The sequence below is a fragment of the Megalobrama amblycephala genome, linkage group LG17 (genome assembly GCF_018812025.1).
Source record: "Megalobrama amblycephala isolate DHTTF-2021 linkage group LG17, ASM1881202v1, whole genome shotgun sequence".
Taxonomy (NCBI): Eukaryota; Metazoa; Chordata; class Actinopteri; order Cypriniformes; family Xenocyprididae; genus Megalobrama; species Megalobrama amblycephala.
Window position 1 is genome coordinate 12,615,644 of NC_063060.1, and position 19,207 is coordinate 12,634,850.

At 36.3% G+C, this 19,207-nt stretch overlaps 1 long non-coding RNA gene across 1 annotated transcript; it reads left to right on the forward strand.

Moving 5' to 3' along the window:
* The first annotated feature begins 11,518 nt into the window (after positions 1-11,518).
* On the forward strand, positions 11,519-15,792 carry LOC125250689. The gene is made up of 3 exons (XR_007180839.1): positions 11,519-11,818; positions 15,526-15,575; positions 15,668-15,792. It is a non-coding gene; the product is annotated as an uncharacterized LOC125250689 (long non-coding RNA).
* The last annotated feature ends 3,415 nt before the right edge of the window (positions 15,793-19,207 follow it).

Genomic DNA, 19,207 nt, shown 5'->3' on the forward strand with positions numbered 1-19,207 from the left:
GCAGTGTTTTGAAATCGCCCATCACTAGATATAGTCGTTATTTTGTTTTGTATTTTGGCGCACAAAAAGTATTCTTGTCGCTTCATAACATTAAGGTTGAACCACTGTAGTCACATGGACTGTTTTACATATGTCTTTAGTAGCTTTCTGGGCATTGAAAGTGGAAATTGTCTTGCTGGCAATGGAGCGACCAGTTTAGCCTGAATCGCTGATTAGCGGAATTGGAATCATTAAATTCCATACAATTCCTATTGCTACTGAAACGACAAAAATATGTAAGCTAATATTTCATATTACACCAGGATAAGAATGAAAAGAAAAAGATAGAGAGAAAGAAAGAAGAAAAGAGGCAGAGAGCGTTGGACTGGAGCAGATGGAGCAGCCCTTTCTCCAGATGTTTGAAGGTGCCACTCTCACCTGGAACCTAGCAACAGATGTGCTAATTACACACACCGACACACACACACTTTCTTTTTTTTCCTCACATTCATTTTTCTTCTTCTTGTGCTTTCTCTCTCACACATAAACAACTAGATTAAAAAACTGAATATTTCTCACTGGCACCCAAAAGCAATATCCAAACGTTCTTGACTTTAATTTTTTTCCTTTTTTTTTTTTTTTAAGTATTTATGAGAGGGGCAGAGAGGTTGTCTGTTTCGGCATAGTAGATGTTTTTGCTTGCGTTTGAGGTTTATAACTCGTAAATGAAAAAGGGCTTATTCTGACCGTGGGGCAAAGCACACACACACACACACACACACACACACACACACACACACACACACACACACACACACACACACACACACACACTGCAGGAGAGTCTGACAGGCTCATCTCTGAGACAAAGTGGTGTGCAGGGGAGCAAATACCGTTTGGAGTGCAAATTCAGAAGAAGCAAAGCCAACTGTACCTGAACGGGTTCACGTTTAGCAGAGACTCGTTTCTGCTTCACTGGATCAGTGGCTTGATGAACTGGATAGTTCAGATAGAACAGAAACATTTTGAGATCTTTAATGAACAATTAATGCAGATAAAGACTGCCCGCAGCCTGTTAATATCTAGAAAATAGAACAGTATTGCGTTTTATAGTACAGAATTAAGTTCTAGCACTAAACAATAATAATTAAACAATCAATAATTAACCAATTTGATCCTAAGCAGCCTTAGTATTATTTATATATTGTATATGCTATTTTATATTTTCACTTTTACTTTTAGAATTTTTGTCCTTTTTATTAGTTTTTTAGTGTCTATATAGCTTATTTTATTTTTATTTTAGTTTTAGTAATTTTAGTACTATGACTTATTTCATTTAGTTGCCAAGGCAACATGTATAAGTGTAACATTCGTTTAATTTTTTTTTTTTTTTTTTTTTTTTTTTTTTCAGCTTACTTCAATTACTGGAAGCTATTTTTAGTTAACAATACAACAATGATCTCAAGTTATTACCCGCAAAGTGAGCATGTGTATATTACTCCTTGGATAGACCAATGAAATGAACCTCCATGCCTTTTCTGAAAAGTTTTTAAGATGTTAGTGAAAGTATATGTGGTGTATTTTTGGTCACAGTTGTAACCGGTGGGAAATAACAAAGAGAAAGAATCAAAATTTGCTCAGTTGCTCAATAAGACCCAAAAGAAAATTGCAAACAATAAAGTAACATGATTTTAATATTTTTTACCAGCAGCAGACATTTTTTGGAGGTAAAAAAAAACCCCATAAACCAGTAATAAATGCCTTTTTTTTACTCTGTATTTTTATAATGGAATTAATCAGTTACATATTTTTAAAAAATAGCTTAGTTTTTCCACTGGTCACATGCTTTTTTGTGTTTGTGTTTTGATATACATCATTTTCCAGAGCGGCAAACTGGAATTAAAGGGATAGTTCACCCAAAAATGAAAATTCTATCATTTACTCACTCTCAATTTGTTCCAAACCTGTATGAATTTCTTTCTTCTTTTGAACACAGAAGAAGATATTTTGAGGAATATGGGTAACCAAACAGCTGATAGGCCCCACTGACTTCCATAGTATGGGGAAAAAATACAATAGAAGTCAATGGGGCCCATCAACTGTTTGGTTACCAAAATTCTTCACAGGGCCTGTTTACACCTGGTCACTTCATGCATTTTCTCTGAACGGATAGTTATCCGATCATAAAAAGACCAAGTGTAAATGCCCTCTGAAAGGCATTCGAGACGGATTTAAATCCGATCACTCAAACCACTGGTGGTCTGGGATGCATTCCAGTCAAAACTGAACCAGTCTAAATGCATCTGGATGTTGAAACCACAATTTTACTCCTCCCAAAAATGCAAAAAAATGTGTGTTATAGGCTAAATAACATGTTATTGCCAGATATGACAGCACTACTGCATCACATATCGCTGCAGATGAGCAGCTAAGTATCTCTTCAGCAAGCCGATGTGAATACTGCCGCAAATAAAACAAAAAGTCGCTGACGCTCAAAACACAATCATCTTCATTAAACGTAATGAGACTAAATGATCTTAGCAGTGCTGTTGCTGCACTCTCTCCTATTGCAGTCTTTAATGTTGAAATTAGCTGATGATCAATAAAATGCAGCTAATTGCTTTCAGTGATGTGAACACTATTAAATCTGCATATAGCGCGGGAATTGAAGATCGGATTTATTTCCGTTTTGCTGAGACACATTTATGTGGCCAAGTGTAAATGGAATCATTTTGATAAATCAGATAGCTATTTGATCTGTAAATTCGCAGGTGTAAACAGGCCCAAAATGTCTTCTTTTGAAATTCATACAGGTTTGGAACAACTTGAGAGTGAGTAAATGATGACATTTCATGTTTGGGTGAACTATCCCTTTAACAAGCTGTGATCATGTGACTATTTACATGATAAAATCCACAAGGTCAGACTTTTATTTATAGTTGGTATAGTCCTTTTAGACCCTTCAAATTTTTAACTCCAAGGGAGGCGTTTTTTGCTGTTAAAAGCATGAGACTAGCGCCACGTTTTTAGACGTGAGCGCAATGGTTAAAGATGTCCGTCTAACACGTGTTTACATTGGAAAAACAATGGAAAAGCAGCACAGAATGGAAAACACATTCTGTTTGCACTGCCCCTAACTGTTCATTTATTTATAACTTGAGTTTGAAACTAGAAAAAGATTAATTCAGTATTCAGCTACTGTCATTTTCTCCGGAGATCTCACACAGAAAAAGGAGATACTGTGGGGTGTGTGATCTGTCATGTGAGGGTCAAAAAGGATAAAGGAGCTAAGAATTGTATAGTTTAGAGGACAATGCAGTGAAAGATAGAGAGTGACGGAAAGAAAAAGTGACCTACATTCTCAAAATCACCATTCATTACCGTTTATTCCCAATTTCTTCCCAGTGTTTTTCCGTACTACAGATTTAATGAAGATGCATCTTGTTTTCAGCTCCTGATTGGACACATTGCAGCTTCATTCATCCTGTCAGAGCAGCGCGGTCTTTCTGTTTATCTCTGCCCTTCATTTATCACGCCATCCAGTCAGTGAATGAATAGTCCTGCTATTGTGGGCCGCAGAGAGAGATTTCAGAGGTTAATGAGCACGTCCACAACGAGTCAGAGACAATCAGCCCACCACGGCACGCCTCGCTCTCTCGCTCCACGCTAAAATAGTCTCTCTGTCAGCGTGGTATTGTCTAAGACTCTCAGTGGCCATTCACTCCACTTGAAGAGATTGACTCTCACAGCTGTAACGCAGCCAATAGCTTCAGTCCTCAGCAGCGGTTGTCAATGAAAAGTGCTCTTATTAGATTTCCAATTTCAGCTTTGCTCAGAAAACCATTTATGAGATGGGGGAAGGGGGCGGACACATGGAAGTGCATATAAAAAGAACAAATCTCTGATTTCCAGCTTCGTAATACATCATTTTATTACACTGCTCAATGGAGCACTTGATTCTGATTGGACTATTGTAGCTTTCAGATATTTTTATATAATGATTTGCTAGAGTCATGTCTTTCAGATCACTCGGTGGTCTTCCTTCTGACATAAATAATTTCAAGTCAAATCAATATTTCATATCATTTTATTTATTTGATTAGTAGCCCTTATTTGATTATGCAGAATAATGTGCAGTTGGCAGAAAATAAATGCTTTTTTATAAAAATAAACAATCAGCACCTGAAAAAATGTTTTAAGTGTGTAATTTTAATGGTTTTCTGCCAAGAACATTCAAGGATTAGTTCACTTTCAAATGAAAATTACCTCAAGCTTTACTCACCCTCAAGCCATCCTAGGTATATATGACTTTCTTCTTTCTGATGAACACAATCGGATATATATTAATAAATATCCTGGTGCATCCGAGCTATATAAAGGCACTAAGCAGGATCAACGAGTATGAGCTGAAGAAAGTGTCTCCATCCACATCCATCCATCATAAACATACTCCACACAGCTCCAGGGGGTTAATAAACGTCTTCAGAAAAGAAGCGATGCATTTGTGTCGGGTGGAAGCTAGATATTTTACTTCATAACTTGTTAAATATGGATATTTTTTTACACAAATGCATCGATTCACTTCAGAAGGCCCTTATTAACCACCAGAGCTGTGTGGAGTACACATTCATGGAGGCTGGATGTGGGTGGAAGTAGTTTCTTCAGCTTCATACTCGTTGGTATCGCTCACTGCCAATGTAAAGCTCGGATGCGTCAGGATATTTGTTAATATATCTACGATTGTTTTTAAAAGTGTAAAAAAAAAAAAAACATAATGGAGAGATAATTAATTTTAAAGTTTTATTAAGTGTTAACAATGAGATAATGTGTTTTTTATAATCAATTAACACTGCTTTTGTCATTTTTTTACAAGATTTTGTCTTTTGTCATTTTTTACAAAATTTATTAACAAAAAAGTCATTCGGTTTAACCAAAATTTCGGTTTTACCGAATGACACTTTTGGTTATACCGAATGACGATATTTTAAACAATGCTAACAGGCTGATATCTAGCTAGCTAGCTACCTAGCAAAAGGTCAATAAAACATTTTATATTTAGTACAAGTTTTTAAAATATTACAACATTTTCCATGTTTTAGCAGTTGACCGAATGACCTGATGTTTCGGGACATGCGTATGAGCAAGTTAAAACATGAATTTTTCCAAATAGTTTAAAGAGAGTTAGTTACTTTGCTTCACGACCATCTGGTCCTTTGCAGGTGTCTGAATGATGTCACATCCTGTCACATGATATTGACCGCATGACTTGATCCAAAATGATCCCTTTATATTGGTTACTCCGAATAACATCAATGAAATTCATTTTTCCGGACATTATTTATCATAACAAAGCAACGACTTCTATGCATAATTTTAATACCATTTTGCACTATGTTGTTATATGATGTTTTAAAGGTCCCGTTCTTCGTGATCCCATGTTTCAAACTTTAGTTAGTGTGTAATGTTGTTGTTAGAGTATAAATAAAATCTGTAAAATTTTAAAGCTCAAAGTTCAATGCCAAGCAAGATATTTTATTTAACAGAAGTCGCCTACATCGAACGGCCAGTTTGGACTACATCCCTCTACTTCCTTCTTTAATGACGTCACTAAAACAGTTTTTTGACTAACCTCCGCCCACAGGAATACACAAGAGTTGCGTTTGTAGAGTGTGTTTGTCGCCATGTCGTCGAAACGCTGTTATTTTCATCCCGCAGTCCAATCACCGGGTCTGATTCCGGCTCAAATTGATAGGGTAAAATTAAAGACATGTTTACAATAACACTGAGCGCGTGCATCTCCACGTTATGGTAAGAGGTGTGACTTTTCCGGGCACGGTGCGCTCAGAGCTGTCGAATCACAACACAGGAACCGCTGGCACAATCAGAACTCGTTACGTATTTCTGAAGGAGGGACTTCATAGAACAAGGAAGTCATCAGCCCGTTTTTATGACAGTGGAAACAGCGGTATACAGATAAGTAAATTATGTGAAAAATACTGTGTTTTTTTACACGCAAAACATGAACACATGTTATATTGCACACTATAAACACAATCAAAGCTTCAAAAAACCACGAAAAACTGGACCTTTAAAATCATGCCAAAATAAAAAATATATACATTTATTACATTTTAAGATATTTTAATCACAAATGATATGGCTGTATTGGTCTTTAGACGGTTAAACCGAATGAATTTTTGACACTTCAAAATCTTTAAAATACCTTTATATATAGCAAAATATAATTTAAACCTTTTGGATTCGATAAAAGATATCTAGTTTACCTACTTCGGATGACATATCTTTGTTTTTTATTATATTAAAGTTTTTGGACAAAAAAAAAATAAAAATTGACCCATACACCAAGGATGGCTTGAGGGTGAGTAAAGCTTGGGGTAATTTTCAGTTGAAAGTGAACTAATTAAGTGGCGACCCCACAGAGTAACAAAATGTTATTGTACAAAGGTAAACAAAACAAATAAGCCTTAAAATCAAACCAATAAACACATTTATTATAATATTACTAATGTTTTAAAATAATATTTAAGATTTTTAGAAATAGTATTTAATTAAGTTTGTATTTCCTTGTGTAGTTTTTCATGGGTTTCAGGGGATGTCATGCAACCTGTTCATATTGATGCCTGCATAATTTAGAAATCTGTTATTTTGTGTCAAAAAAGTGAGTTTGATTGGACTTGCGGTCTTTGACGTGGGCAACAAAAGATGGTACGCCTTTTCTCCTCTTTTAAAAGTTGATAAGCCTATTTATTTAACTCATCAATCACATGGTTAGTTACATACTATTTATTATTTGAATTTAGCATTATGTTTTTCAGAAAAGACGTACAACCAATTTTTGAGCCACCATCTCTTTCACTGGCAGGAATTTGTCCTCATTTCTGATGTCTTCAGGCAAGAGTTATAGTCATATGATGTAGGAAGCGCTTTAGGATCATGACACAGTTTCTGTTGGGTTAAAGTGCCGTTTTCCTCTGATCAGGGATCAGTTTTGCTGTACAAAACTGGTGATGGAAAGTGAGTCCAGGATCAGAACAGAGAGAATATTCCACCCCGGGGTAAATGTATGATCAGTAAATGGTGATGGATTTTTTCTTTTGCTATGCTAAAAGCACACTGATAATAGGTCTGTTTGTGCTGAGCGCAGACTGCTATGCTTTACACAGACGACCCGTCACTGCTCACGCATGGAGAACTGTGTCACCAGTTACACATGACAGCTTTGTGTGTCACTCACAGTCTGGAGGAGAAACCTGCCAGCTGGCCAAATCGTGACACAGATTTTCTTCATACTCTGACAAAACACAAACTTTGGGTCTTTTGTTATGTGTGTTCACAGAAATCTTCTTCACTGTTTCAGTCAGTGAAAGTTTTGAATATTTGTCTAAATCTGTCTCTTACAAGGTAACCTGCAATTATAACTGTACGCAGGTGGGAAGCTGACGTGTCCTGCGGTGTGACATGCTTTGTTCCATTCAAAACTATTTTTAACAGCATTTTCTAAAGCTTTTAGAATTATTATGCATGCAGCTTTTAGGGCTGTATTAATTGAAAGACTATTTTTTTTCACACAGCAGGACCATTTAAATGAACTAGTGAAGGTTAAAAGGTGTTAAAAAATGATGAAAAATCCCCCACCATATTCCATTATAAACTCAAATTAAACAAATTAGTTCGATCAAATGAACTTTTATGAGTATTTAGAACTTTCTTTTTCTTTTGAGTTCACAAAACTGACTAATTTTAAGTAATCTGAATTGTTTCACTGTTTTGAGTTCTATGAACTTGTTTCTTTTAATTTAATCAAACTTAAAGGTGCAATATGTAAGAATTTTGCAGTAAAATATCCAAAAACCACTAGGCCAGTGTTAAATAGTTTGTTCACTTGAGTACTTACAATATCCCAAATGTTTCCAACTATTTGTAAATCGTGAGAAAATTGCAATCTTAACCAAGGCTCTGGGACGTGTGAGGAGTTACCTGTCAATTGCGTCATACCCATGTTACCCTTGGTTTCCGGTTTTATTTTGTAGAAACCATGGAAACACCAAAAACGCTTTAATATTTTACGTTTTAATAGACAAGGGAACAAGCAGCGCCGGCGACTGTGGCATAATAAAAGTTCCGTTGCTCGCGGCGTGTGTTGCGCAATCACTCCAGCGGCCTCGTTCAGCTCCCACAACACTCAGTCCTGTTCTGCTTCATACTACCATAATGGTGACAAGTGAATCATGAGCTTGGTTTGAGAACAGGTATATTTAGCATTAGCATTGGCTGAATTAGCTAGTTATGTAAGCAATAAGGTACTCAAGACTGTGCTGTTTCGTGAATAAGTAACGGCTGAAGGGCGTTGTTAGGCACGACTCTTACTAAAAGCCCTCCTTCCGCCAGAAAAAAACATTATTACGCCATTATATGGTGTCAAAGACTGTCTTTATGAGTGTGTCAGTCAGTAGCGAAGACTTTTACATTGAAAAGACTGAATTGTTGTCAACACGGAAAAAGATGCAACTGACAAATGCTTTGACTAGCGCTGTCAGTCATGGGAAAACCGCTTAACTGTTAAAAGGACAAGATAATACATTTAAACAGATTTTTTATTATGAACATTGGATTGACCTGAAGGAAAATGCTTCATCTGAATGTAGGTAATAAACTCGCTCACTCAACCTCTTTCTCACAATACTCTTCTACATGGTACAGTACGCTTCAATGAACAATATCACTTGAGAACAAACAGTTTATGTTGCCAAGAGTGGTTGCTAAGGGTGTTGTGTATAGTGATACACAGAACTGTTGGGTGAAGCGGTCATAGCCGTGTTTTATCGTGAATAAAACACAGCTATTGACCAATCAGAATCAAGCACAGGAACTAACAATTTTATAAAGCTAGTTAAATTGCCACTACTAAAAATATTTAAATTGAGATTACATGATAATTTTGTCAGCTCCAATAACCTTGTGGACAGTGCGCCAACATATAGCGTTGTTGCGCTTCAGGTGACATGAGTTCGAGTCTTGGCTTGCGGACCTTTTCAGATCTCATCCCCTTCTTTCTCCCACTTCTCTTGCTTACTATCATAATAATAATAACTGATTTTGCCAACGTATTCGGGTTTACAGTGTACCATCCAAAAGGGGATCAGTAAGATTTTTATTATTATTATATTAATACTTTTATTTAGCAAGTATTTATAATGTTTCTTGAACACCAAATCATCATATTAGAACGATTTCTGAAGGATCATGTGACACTGAAAACTGGAGTAATGATGCTGAAAATTCAGTTTTGCCAACACATGAATAAATTACATTTTGAAATATATTAACATATTTTTTTTGATCAAATGAATGTAGATTTGATGAGCATAAGAGACTTCTTTCAAAAACATAAAAAATATATATAACCAACCCCAAATTTCATTTATATGAATTCTATATTATTCATATAAACCTTAACTTTTTTAAACTTAAAAAAAAAATTTTTTAACCTTAACTTTTTTACATTAAGCAAGATGTTATGTTTATATGAATAGTTAAACCTAAAATCTTGATTAAAACATTGAATCAATAAAACATTTAGGAACATATTACATGTCAAGTGTTGCGATAACATGACAACCTTTGTAAATCAGAATTTTTGTCCTAGCCAAACACAACCACAAAGAGTGATATTTCTGTAGCATTGCGCTCCACATAAACATTCAGTAGTAGTTTCACATTCAGTGTGGGCAGCCAGATTCCTTGTTGCTGGAAACTCAGAACACAATATTATGCATCAACCATCCAGGCACATTCAAAGAACTAAAATAATCTGAACATCTGCCTCAGAAAAATGGGAATCCCTGAGCTTAAGTGACCATCCTGCCTACATACGGACACATCAGTCAGAAATCATCTGGCACTTTCCCACTGTGAAGTTAACACCTGTTAAAGCACCTGTTACAATCTCCGGAGATAAATCATATGCTTAAACCTTTCTTTCTCTTTCCTTCTCACATTTTCTGTTGTCTTAGAACAGGTTCTGCTTTAGACAGACTTTGTCAACCCTATGTGTTTTTGTGGTATGTGCTCATATATGTGCGGCTGTCATAAGGAGATTCTCTAAAGTGATGTATTACCTCTTTAAACTCTGAAATATGTTGGAGGCCTCACTGTTCTTTGCATATGGATCAAAAGGTCAGCCCTTGTGCTTTAACTCAAAGGTCACATTCAAGTATGTCAGTCTTAACTGGAATTACATCATGTTAGCAATGGGACTGCTGCTCTCTGCCTGAGAGGGGAAATGAAAGCGGCTTTGATCGTGACCTCGGGCAGAGACACAAGACAAAAGCCATAACTCACACACTCACACACTACCGGCTGCTGTCACACCGTTCTGTTTAGAAAATCTTTCTCTTTTTAGTAAATCAGTGTTTCCTTATTTAAAGAGCACATGCAGTGCATTCAACAGACAGGTTTTTATACCAGGACAGTCTGATTGTACCTGTCTGGGTTATGTACGACGTTCAGCATGATGGGCCCATCCCTAATCTCACACTTGTCTTGTAATTTCCGCTCAAGCACAGCCAAGAAGTCCATGGCATTGTAGGGTGTCCCATTTATCATTTTAAGATTAACATGGGTATTTACAAGCACTACTTTACAGCCACAATGTGCCGTTTAACCTGTACTGGTGTGGACTTCATAGCAGCCCTTACAAAAAAGAAGTTTATATAAGTGTGCTATTAGTATACTTCTTTTCAACTAAAAATAAGAATCTATACTTCCAACCTACTTTTTATGTACTTCTCAGAGATATACAGTAGCTACCTATTAAAAGTTTGGAAACATTACAGTTTTTATGTTTTTGAAAGAAGTCTCACCAAGGCTGCATTTATTTATTCAAAAATATGGTAAATCAGTAATCTTGCGAAATATTATTACAAATTAAAATAACTGTTTTCTATTTGAATATATTTTTAAAATGCTGTTTATCCCTGTGATTGCAAAGATGAATTTTCAGCATCATTACTCTTCAGTGTCACATGATCCTTCAGAAATCATTCTAATATGCTGATTTGCTGCTTTTCTTATTTATTTATTTATTTATTTATTTATTTTTAGATATTTGTGCTAGGTAAACAAGAAAAAAAAAGACTCATTAAGAATGTTTTGCGGTATAATTTCTCTGGTTGTAGGTTGTCTTTATATGGATAAATGTGGTGCAGATGTTGGCTACCAGAACCTGGGTGTACCATTCAAACATTAAATCTGCACTATATTGTTCAAAACTTTGGGGTCATTCAATTAAAAAATAACAATAATAATACTTTTATTCATTTTTTAAAATTAAATTTAAAGATAGGCTAGCCTAAACTAACTTTTTTTGGTTCAAAATGAATAGCCTACAATTTAAATAATGAGAAAATACATCAACGTTCTTCTTCCTAAACGTGTTTTTGTCTTACTGATTCACTATGTTAAGTCTATTATAATATAAGTGTTTATACCTGACGGGATGGTTTTCGCGGGAATCGCGTATAACGTCACTCACTCCTGCATGTCTCGTCAGATCCATTTACAGAAAAGTTGTTCCGGATACTTTGATGCATGTATGGTGTCTGAGTGGCATAGCATAGGTAAGTTGGTTGTCACAGCCAGCGAGAAACGGCATTAACGCGAAATCTCTAACATTTGGGGAAATACCCGCCATTTAAAAAAAAACGCCTAACCGAGGAGAGTCTGCTGACAACATCGACTTGGCTTTTCAGATATGGAAAGAAATGAAAGATTTTAAATGTTGTAAAAGCGACGCGAAAATTGTGTATTTGTTACTCAGGTGAGTAGGTTATTTATTGAACAGAAAAACTGTCATTTGTTTCTCTTTAAAAGAGTTCATTGTAAAACCTAAAAAGGTTTAGATTTTGTAAAGCATTATCTATCTATTGTGAAGGGTGATATTCATCTGCACAGTCACGCGTGCCGAAGCACAACCAAAACAAAGTTCTTCAATGTCAGTCCTGTGTATCTGTTTTTTTATTCAGCTCCAGCGATAGATGGATGCCTTTGTCTATGTACGGGATTTTTCTGGAATGTCATAAGTTATTAGCACACTTCTAGTTACTTCCGAGTATGAATGAAACAAGTGTTAAACTCCTGTTGAAAAAAACAGAATATGCTGGTTAAAGGGATAGTTCACCCAAAAATGAAAATTTGATGTTTATCTGCTTGCCCCCAGGGCATCCAAGATGTAGGTGACTTTGTTTCTTCAGTAGAACACAAATGATGATTTTTTTAACTCCAACCGTTGCCGTCTGTCAGTCATATAATGCATGTCAGTGGGAACTTTGTCTATAAGAGTAAAAAAAAACATGCATAGACAAATCCAAATTAAACCCTGCGGCTCTTGACGACACATTGATGTCCTAAGGCACGAAACGATCGGTTTGTGCGAGAAACCAAACAGTATTTTTATCCTTTTTTTTACCTCTAAAACACCACTATGTCCAACTGCCCTGCACATCCGGTTGGTAAGGTCTGATCACGCTCTGACAACGGCAGTGATGTCTCGCGCTCATTGAAGCAAAGCGCGAGAGATCACTTCTGTCATCAGAATGCGTTTTCTGACCTCATCAACCGGATGTGTGTTTTAGAGGTAAAAAATGATATAAAGACTGTTCGGTTTCTCGCACAAACCGATCGTTTCATGTCTTTGGACATCAATGTGTTGTCACGAGCCGTAGGGTTTCATTTGGATTTGTCTGTGCATGTTTTTTTACTCTTATAGACAAAGTTCCCACTGACATGCATTATATGACTGACAGACGGCAACGGTTTGAGTTAAAAAATCATCATTTGTGTTCTACTGAAGAAACAAAGTCACCTACATCTTGGATGCCCTAGGGGTAAGCAGATAAACATCAAATTTTCATTTTTGGGTGAACTATCCCTTTAAAGTAGGCTTTTAAGCTGGTTTATGCTGGTCAAGTGCTGGTCCTATGCTGGTCCTAAGCTGGTCCAGGACCAGCATAAACCAGCTCAAACCAGCATACCAGCTTCAAAACTTACCTTACCCCAGCATATGCTGTTTTTTTTTTCAACAGTTCACATCGACTCATTTTGAATAAAAATAAAACGTCAGGCCATGCATAAACTATCTAGTCCCTTTGAATTTAAATCTGTATTCTCATTGGCCCATGAAAACCTCTAACACACTTTACCAAAAAAAATGTGCAGGGGGTGAATTTAAGTTTTATTAAGAACGTCCTCTGCATATTCTACGTTTCTTGAGCAGCAAATCAGCATTAGAATGATTTCTGAAGGATCATGTGACACTGAAGACTGGAGTAATGATGCTGAAAATTCAGCTTTGACATCACAGGAATAAATTACATTTTAAAATATATTGATATAGAAACCCGTTATTTTAAATTTCAATAATTCACAGTATTGCAGTTAAATAAATAATAAATGCAGCCTTGGTGAGCATAAGAGACTTCTTTCAAAAACATTTAAAAAAAATTTTCTGACCCCAAACTTTTGAACAGTGTTGCTATACTGGAACTGGAACTGGAACTGAAAAGAAAAGAGACCAAAGGGTTGCCCACATTAACCATTGGACTTCACAGTTTCCTCTCATGTTGGAATAAGCAGGACACAAGAGACAGAGGTCCAAGGGCCAAGACTGACAGGTTATCGCCTCTCAATCAACTTCAGAGAACATCAAATATTCTCACAAATAGCAGATTTTGCCCTAGAGAGGCACTTGAGTTTTAAAAACGCATGGAAATGTGCCACTGCATGAAGAATGGAGCAGATTTAATCTAGTATATCTCGAGGGCTGTTTCTTATTTCCGTCTATCAAATATTCAGGACTTGATTTGACACATTTGGTAGTACAACACTAGAATGCTTAAAACTAAAATGTGTCTTTAAGCTTGCAGGGAAACAAGTCTGTTTGGCTGCAAGGTGATAAAGCATTTTAAATTACATCTTTGTGAATAATTCTATTATTATCTATGTTGTTAGAGTCCTGCCTTAGGGAAAAAGGCTTTTAGACTGAGCTTCTCTTGTGGCACACAGACACAAACATATTGTCACACGTTGAATGCTAATATTCAAACTAACTTTGACACACTGTCTTACTGGATGTCCACATCTCTCTATCACACACACTCAAAGGATGCGTATTTCTTTGACCACTACACAGACTAGTTATGAAGCCTGTCAGCTTGATTAGCATCCATGCTAGCATCAGCGCTAACACAAGAAGTCAGCAGAAGGCCACTAACCCCTGAATACTCAGTCATGAATAGCGATGTGAAATCATTTTGTGATGTCTGTTTTGGGGCTTACCATCCTCTATACAAGGTTTTGATTTGTCTATCGTTAGACTTCTTTTTCATTTAGGGATAAATCTTTGCATGAATGATTTGACTCAAAAGAATGATTCTTTCACAAATAGGTAGACTACTTCTTTCATAAACACAACAAGAAGAACTAGGGTATAATGATGTCAAAATTTTGCTTTAAAACTAACTTAAATTTCAATCTGTTCCTCACACAAAACTGTCAAATGCATTTTTACGATATGCCATTCATTTGAAGTGCATGGAAAATAAGAGCATGAAAAAGAGTCTTTAAAGTTTGTTTTTGTATTTTCTGGAAGAAAGAAAGCCATATGATTTGCAAAGACATGAGGGTGAGTAAACAAAAGTTCAGACATTTTGGGGTAGAATATTTCTTTAAATAATGGAATAAGGAAGTGTTTTGTCATGGAAATTTGTCATTGAGGGAGACATGTTTTCTTGCTCTGCTGTTTAACAGTCAAGGTTCAACTTACCTTTTTGCCAATGGCACAGGTGTTGAGAGAGAATTAACTGTCGATATTTATTACCAGCCACAAAAATGTATTTTGTTATTTTTATTAGGAAATATATTTTTGTTCTTCTGACAATGCAATTATTTTATGTTTTTTTCTTTGTGTATGTGATGTGTCATCACTCTGATTTTGTTTCTAATATAGCTGTTTTATTTACTTAATTTGAGAAATATTCAATCATGCGTATGTGCCAGCAAAAAAACCCCAAAAAACATCTTAGATAAATTTAGGCAGCTTAGATAGACTTCTGATAGTAAAACTTTGAGGTTAAAGCTGTAAGAATATACACAACTCGCAGGTGTTTTCTGTATTATATAGTTTATTTTTCATTTGAATTGCTCGTATTACTTACATCATCAAGGGTCTGACTATCATTCTTACAGTTCAACATAATGTTGCTTTTTCTAATAAAGTACTGGCCAACTGGCTTATTATTTACTCACCAAAGCCAATTTTTGCTCACAGTTGGCACTTGTTGAGAAGTAATTTTGGACTGTGTTTTGGCCCTTTACATTGGATCGGACAGATCATTGTTGAGGTGAAAAACAAAACAGCTGATTTGGTTTTAACTTAGTGGTTAGGTTACAGGTTAATAGGGCTAATAGTGATTAGAAGTGATTCAAGGAGTGATTAATGGACATTAACCTATTACCATTGCTCCCTAGATCAAGAAACTCCAGGGGAAACATCCCTTGTTGAGGATCGTGCACTTTGGGTGAGTGACAAAATGTATGAAATGAGCATATGTTGTGGTTTGGATGCTGGTTTGCTGTTTAATAGGCTTAACCAGCAAAATACTTTGATCAGACAGGGTTACCTGAAAGACCATGCTAACCTAAGCTTTACCAGCCAAGTTTTGCTAATTTACCAGCACCAAACCAGTATAGGCCAGCCTGGACCAGCATGGAAAGTCCCTTTTCACCAGGTTAGTAACTAGCAGCTGTAGCTGTTCTCATATGAACCGGCTGCTGCAATGATCTGTCTTTAAGAGCTATTCTTTGGTGGTTTGGCCATGATCAAGTGTATATCACGTGATCCAGTGATTTAAATGCCTGTCTATTGTCTGTAAACTTGTGACCCACAGAAAAGAGGTAAAAAGTTAATGTTAATGCTAAAGGACATGCCAGGATATTGCAACACCCAGTCCTGGCTTTCTTTCCCTCATCCTCATCATTATTTAAACACTCAACTGAGAGACTCTCAACCATGTTTATCGCTGCCTAGAGCCGATGAACTGTCTGAAAAGCGGTGTGTGTGTGCGTAGTGCTGTTTGTCAGCTGTTCGATGATGCTCTCCACATGCTGTAAACATTTTACTTCCCACCACTGCGAGCTCAGAGGTCATTGTATGATAGAAAGAGTACGAGAGAGTTCGTAGTTCTACAAACATGCCACCATCTCACAAGTGGATAATTTAACAGCTGAACCTTGTTCAGCACTAAAGGAGAGCTCTTATGTTTTCTGTTTGGAAATGACAGGAGCATGGACATGTTTGGAGGTTTATAGATTATTATGGGAGTCAGAGGTCTATTTGTTTTAAAAGCATTGTGTTTATGGGTTAGCGGCATTTTTTGATTTGTAGCCATTTTCAGTTTTTTGAGTTTGAAGCTCATAAATATTTACAGGGATAATTTTAACTGCAGCTTTTTGTGGTTTTTGTCTAAATCCCTCTTTGAGTGAATTAGGTGTTTCATAAACACACAAAATATCTCTCTTCCAAAATATTGTGAGCTTCCTGCTGCCTATTAAAGTCTGCATGAACTGGAAGTTGCAACCAGCTTCAGTGTTGTGACGTATTTCCATATGAAACTGAATATTTAATGAGGGGTTTTATTTTAGCATACCTCCTCTCCACAATTAATCTTATTTCTAATCGCGATTACGATTACGGATGCCACGATTTTGTAATCGTTCAAAGGCGCGATTACATAAAAAAATATCCACTTACATTATCCTAAGTGCTTAAGAGGTGTATTTAGAGCATGTTGCATTGTGAGAAGCGAATCACGACTACTACCAGTGATGTAAGCAGGTAATGCTGATTGGTCGAACGAAAGCGAAACACCAGCACCCGCAATTTTTAAAAAGCCGTGTACACACCCTATATATTTACTCCACAAACTAACTCTACAAACATAGAAAACAGTGATATATTGACCTCTCAACCTTATGCTAAGAAGAAAATCCAGTGCGAAATCCAGAGCTAATACTTTTTCATACACTGTCTACTTTCTTTGCATAACAGTTCTATCTAATAACGTATTAGACAGGACTGTTAAACAGATCATAAAATACTGAAGACAGAGAATGCAAGCACTGTGTGCTCAGGCTCTGGCTGAGCTGTTCTCAGTGCGGTCAAAATAAAAGTAACAACAACAAGCATGGCTTACATCACTTCAGAGTTCCTACTGGCGGTGCGAATGCAACCAGGAAAATGGCCCTGGGGAACATTAGTTCTCGGGGAACCTAGTTCCTGGAACAACATGGTGTGAAAGCCCCTATTATTATTTCAAGCATATGTTTACTTTTTTTTTTATTTAAAGAAGAAACCAAACCAATGTATATATTTGGCATTTGAGGCTTAATGTTATAGAAAAGCATAACAAAAATTCAGGAAAAGTGTTTTCAGCTTGTTTTTTATTTTTACAAAAAAAATATGGCATGCAGTTGCTTCAAACAATGGTACAAAGCTATTCAGAACATCATTCAATGTAATCAACGTAATCGTAATTAATAATTGCAATTACAATTTTAAGGGAACAATCGACAATTAGGATTTTTGTCATAATCGTGCAGCCCTATATTCTACCCAAGCCATCAAACTGACATCATCAGAGAGGGAATGCCATTCCAGAGCAAAAGATTAAAGATTACCATGACAAACAATTTTTTTATTTTTTTTATTAACTTGCATGGGTTAATTGTTCACGATTAGTAATGTGCACCAGTGTAAAGTCCCTTTCAAGGAAAGTCTGTTCACTCTGAGGCCATATTTGCAACGCCTCCGGGCAGCCAAGACCAAGTCCTATCTATTTGAATGGGGGAATCCTGAAATCTCAAAAACTAAAAAAATATTTCAAATCAGCAACAAAATCTGACTTGAACTGTCCCATAAATGTTGTTTCTTATGCTCAAATAGCAGAAAATTTTTCAGGCTAGACGAGCCAATGTGCATGTGCAGTCCTAAGCACGAATCTTCTAACGACAGCTGCAGTGATGCAATGACTTTATCATCAGCGATTGGCTCTTTTATTTAGAAGGCGGGACATATTGCACAATGCAGTTTCTGCCATTCATAACTAACAGGAGTGAACCGTCATTCTATATCTATAGTCTTTGAGTTTAACAAAGTAAATAGTGTCAATTTTGATTTCATTATGACATTAAGGTAACATCCTACACATTGGGAAACCTCCCCAGCCAACATTACATGGTGGGGCCAGTGTATATGCACGATGTGTTTGACCGTGGCTTCCATGTAGCCCAAGAAGCCCATGGGAAAACCCATGCAGGGCCCATGTAGGGCCCATATCGTGCGTACACTGGGCCCACTATACAATGTTAGCTGGGTCATAAGTAACCAATTTGAAAAAGCTATGCATAGGTAGTTTACATACCGATAAGCTAATGGAGCCATATACACACACAAACATTGAATAAAATGTATTTTTAATTACACTGAAGTATTTTTCAGTATTGATATCTATTTACAGTCAGTGCACAATATGTGTGCACCAATCAGAAAAAATTTAAGAATGTCCTGAATTTGGACTGAGGTTGGAAACAGGATGCGGAATTCACTGGATTGAAAGTAAGGAAGTAGAATTAAATTAAATTGAAATCTAAAGAAATTCATATAACAAATTTTTATCTACAAAGGAAAAATGCTTGTTAAGATGTACTTTAAACTTGGCATGAAATAAAAATTCACCTAAATCCTTGTTATTGATATTGGTATTACTGTGAATGATTCATCTTTGCATTCATGTTTAAAAAAAAATGACCTTGCAATTTTATTTTAATCAAAATATCATAACCCAACATTTCACTTGGATGTGCATCACAATGCGGAAGATCTGTTTCATCACGACTGTAATTGCTGAAAATGCTTTTAAGATTATTTCTGTAAAAGCTAAAATAATCATTTTTTTATTTTTTAAGCTCCATTTTTTTCATAGACCCCTTTTGCTCATTTGGACTGTCAACACACACATCCACTTTAATTATTCACCTTCAGTCATTTCATTCTGACTTTTCCGAGTGACCAAGCTCCAGTCTGGCAGAGGATGTTTCTATGGCAACTGGCAGAAAACACGTCGATTCTGGCTGAAATGACATTTGCTTTGCA